We start from the raw sequence: 4,822 nt of genomic DNA on the forward strand, positions 1-4,822 counted from the left end.
AATGCACCCAGAACACTCCCTTAGTCTTCAGGGCAGGGAAGATGATAACTATTGCCAGATATTTCTTTTTATTTTTTTGAGATTTTTTCTATAGGGCACATGGGCTCACCAGAGAGACAAGGAAAGACAGAGAGACAGAAAGCGAGAAATCACCCCCCAGGGCGGATGGCCACACACCACAATCCCTTCTCCTCCATTCTCCTCTCGGGATCTTGGGCACGCATGCACATGCGCCCGGCGTGAGTTTAAGCCACCAGGACCGGGACGCAAACTGTGGTGGACTACATGGGAGTCCAGTGACATAGCCATTACGCTAACTGCTGGTCCCTCCCAGCGTGAGTTTTAAGCCACCCGGCTCGGGACTCAAACTGTGGTCGAATACATGGGAGTCCAGCAACATAACCATTACGCTATCTATCTGCTGGTTCCAAATTGAAAACTTTTTCAAAACTCATTCACCACTTCCAGAAAGTGACTCAAAATTGGGTTAGTTAAGGAAGCTGGATCCCATGGTGGACCACGCAATAGCTTGAAAAATACACCAGGTGTGTGTGCGTGCATGCCCAAGATTTTGAGAGGAGACCGGAGGAGAAGGGATTGTGGTGTGGCCATCCGCCCTGGGGGGTGATTTCTCGCTTTCTGTCTCTCTGTGTCTCTCTCTCTGGCGAGCGCTTGTGCCCTATAGCAAAAACAAAACAAAGCAAAAGTTATTTATTTATTTTTCTTTTTTATGTTTTGGAGAGGTTTTTGCTACAGGGGAGCGGAAAGACAGAGAGAGACAGAGAAACAGAAAGCGAGAAATCACCCCCCAAGGGGGATGGCCACACCGCAATCCCTTCTCCTCCATTCTCCTCTCGGGATCTTGGGCACGCACGCACACGCACCTGGCGTGAGTTGAAGCCACCGGGTCTGGGACGCAAACCACGGTCGACTACATGGGAGTCCAGAGACATAGCCATGATGCCCACTGCTGGTCCCCAGAAGTTATTTATTGACACAGACCAACTCTAACTGTGGATTGCCACCCAAGCAGAGAGAGATTCATGTCCGAGGAGGTCGGATGCCCATCACCCACCTGCCAGGTCCTAGCATGGAGACTGCAAAGCTCTTGAAGGTCCTCCAGTGCCCCCGGGGACAGTGCCAACTGAGGCAAGGGTCGGATAGTGGCCCAGCATTGGGCCGGCTCTCCGGGTAGTGCCAGAAGAGCTGGCCGGGCTTCGGCTTCTGTCCACTCTCAGCCCGCTGGCGCCAGCCAACCTCCTCCCGGCTGCCTCCTGGCTACCTCCCACCAATGGCAGGCTGAGCCCCTTGGTGACAGTGATTGACAGCCCCAGCCCCACCAGAGGGATCTCTTCAGAGCCAGGCTGGCCCTTTGCCCTCTCCTTCCCCAGTTTCCTCTACCTCTTGGGGATCCCAGGAATCATTTGACACAATGGCTGTGAGCCAGGCCTCGGACACAGTGTCAGCTGAGGCCACGGAGCCGGTGCCCAAGGTTAGGTTAGCGATGTGTGCAAAACGGGGGGTGGACGGGGTGGGGGTGCAAGTAGGCCAAGCTGGGGTCTCACGTCATGGCCCCTGGAAGGCACGGGAGTCTGTTTCTCATCTGGGAAAGGGGATTCACAGTCCAGTAATGAGAAGGCAGTGGCAGGGGGGGGACAGTTCCCCAGCACAGAGGTAACACAGCTCAAGAAAAGCCAGATCGGGGGGACCAGCAGTTAGCGTCATGGCTATGTTGGTGGACTCCCACATAGTTAACCGTGGTTCAAGTCCCAGACCTTGTGGCTTAAAGCTCACTCCGGGCGCGTGTGTGTCTGTGCCCAAGATCCCGAGAGGAGAATGGAGGAGAAAGGATTGTGGCGTGGCCATCCCCCCTGGGGGGTGATTTCTCACTTTCTGTCTCTCTCTCTGTCTGTCTGGCGAGCGCACGCGCCCTATAGCGAAAACCTCTTCAAAAAAAAAAAAATAAATAAAGCCAGATTGGGACCAGCAGTTGGCGTCAGGAGCCTTGAGGGGCAGATGTTGGGGCGGTGGGGGCAGAAGCTTCCTTCCGTCCACACGGCGTGCATCTGTGTGTTCAGGTGCCCGTTCCAACACATCGACCGGAGGCCAAACGCAGGGACAGACAGATGCTGATGAGGGGAGACGGACAGGAAAGGAGGAAGGTACCCAAATGAGGTGACCTCAGACGGGGTCAGAGGGCAGAGACGGCCCATACCTGGCGATGTGTCAGTCTCCCTGAGGAGGCAACCCGTGAACTGAAATCTGATGCTAGGAGGAGGTGGCCCAGGCGAGGGCTGCTCCAGGCCCAGGACACACCTTGTGCAAAGGTCCTGGGGGGGGAAAGCCGGTGTGGGGGAAACAGTGAGTAGGAGGATGAGGAGTGTGGAGGGGGACAGAGCCCAGGCCACACAGGCCTCATGGGGTGCAGGGTGAGATTTGGTTTTCTATGGAGGGTAATAGGGAGCCATGGGCAGATTGAGAATTATGCTGGGCCAGGATCTCAGGATTCCTGCACCTCGGGCTTAAGTGGAAATGGCTCAATGGCATCCACTCCCCAGACGACAAATGAAAAAGTGACTGGGATCGGCAGTTAGCGTAATGGCTATGTCGCTGGACTCCCATGTAGCCGACCGCAGTTCGAGTCCCAGACCCGGTGGCTTAAACTCAGGCTGGGCGTGTGTGCGTGCATGCCCAAGATCCCGAGAGGAGAATGGAGGAGAAGGGATTGTGGTGTGGCCATCCCCCTGGGGGATGATTTCTCGCTTTCTGTCTCTCTCTGTCTCTCCAGCAAGCACATGTGCCCTGTAGCAAAAATCTCTGTTTTAAAAAAGAAAAGAAAAAGTGGGTCTGGCAGGTGGCGTGGTGGTTAAAGGCGAGGACTCCCGCATGGTTGACCGCAGCTCAAGTCTCGAACCTGGCAGCTTGCTTTCTTTTTCTGTCCCTCCCTGGTCAAATTGAAATAAACAGATGGATAAATAAATAAAGCTAAATAAAAGAACTCTTTTTTAAAAAAGAAAAAGATGGGACCAGCAGTTAGTGTCATGGCTATGTCGCTGGACTCCCACGTAGTCGACCGCGGTTTGCATCCCGGATCCGGTGGCTTAAAACTCACGCCGGGCACGTGTGTGTGCGTGCCCAAGATCCCGAGAGGAGAATGGAGGAGAAGGGATTGTGGCGTGGCCATCCCCCCTGGGGGGGTGATCTCTTGCTTTCTGTCTCTCTGTCTCTCTCTGTCTTTCTGGCGAGGGCACGCGCCCTATAGCAAAAAGTTCTCCAAGAAAAAAATAAGACTGCCCAAGGTCACACAAGGGCCTGCATCAGAAGTCAAGCCAGGGGCAACCTGGGGTGAGCACAAGATCCTTCTCCCGAGGGTGAGTTGAGCTGGTCAGAGGTTCCTATCCCTGTTGAGCTCACAGGGCCCGCCCTGCTGTGGCTGAGATCTGGACACTCCGGAGAGGTGGAACCAGGGCGATGTTCCCCGCACCCAGCACAACTGCTATCTTCCAGGACTGATTTCTTTTTTTTTTCTTTTTCTTTTTGGAGAGGTTTTTGCTATAGGGCGCGTGCCCTCGCCAGAAAGACAGAGAGAGACAGAGAGACAGAAAGCAAGAGATCACCCCCCCAGGGGGGATGGCCACGCCACAATCCCTTCTCCTCCATTCTCCTCTCGGGATCTTGGGCACGCATGCACACATGTGCCCGGCGTGAGTTTAAGCTGCCGGGTCCGGGACTCGAACTGTGGTCGACTACATGGGAGTCTAGTGACGTAGCCATGAAGCCATCTGCTGGTCCTCCCCAGTTCCTTGTTTTATGGAGGAGCAAATCGAGACTTAGAGATCATGTCATTGGCTCAAGGCTGCCAGGCTGCATGGGAGTTAGATGTTGAGTCTTCCAGCCCCCTGAGGCACAAGCACCCCCCCCAAAAACAGCCACCTTAATGACCACAGATCCCAGGTCCAACCAGGTGCCAGGGTCACGCTCTCTCTGGCCTCAGCATCCTCTCTGAGGGCAACAGCAGGCCATATCTCCCAGGCTGGCCTCAAAATCCTCTTTGCTTCCCCCAGCAACCTCACGGCCTCCCTGAACATCTGTCCCTCCCCATCACCTGCAGCCCCCCCCCCACGCCCAGCCTCATGACACAAGAGACTCCCAAGTTCATCCAGTGGGTTTTTATTATCAGGCACTGCGGCTGGCCTAGGCCTCGGAGACAGGCAAGTCACAACCTCCGGCCCTTGGCCAACACGACGAGATGTCTGAGATCCATTTGACAGGTGACAAAAATGAGGCTCGGGGGCCCGAATGACCTTGGAGGAGCGGGCGCCAAGATCCCAACCCTGTTAGAATTGCCGGCAGACCCCTGAGATGGGCCCGTCTGCCTGTCTGATTTCAGACGGGACAGCGGGCAGTTGGGGACAGGCAGGACAGGGGTGTCAACGATGCCAACCTGTTATGAGGAGGAGGAGGAGGAGGTGGGGGCTGCCATGTCGATGTACCTGCCAAGGCTCCCCTCCCTCCAGCTTTTCTCTGGAAAAACACTTCTCGGGCATGGCCAGCAGATGGCGCGGTAGTTAAGGTGCTGGACTCCCATGTGGCCAATCACAGTTCGAGGCCCCGACATAGAGGTTTGAAAATCACACCAGGCACACACGTGTATGTACCCAAAATCCCAGGAGGAGAATGGATTGTGGCCTGGCCATCCCCCCAAGGGGGTCCCTCTCTCTGTCTCTCTTCAGGGAGCACATGCACACTTTGGCTAAAATCTTTTTTTTTTTTTTTTTTTAAAAAAAGAGGGACACGCAGTCGGCTGGAGGGTCAAGTCGCC

Source organism: Tupaia chinensis, unplaced genomic scaffold (assembly GCF_000334495.1).
Source record: "Tupaia chinensis unplaced genomic scaffold, TupChi_1.0 Scaffold000201_1, whole genome shotgun sequence".
Classification (NCBI taxonomy): Eukaryota; Metazoa; Chordata; class Mammalia; order Scandentia; family Tupaiidae; genus Tupaia; species Tupaia belangeri.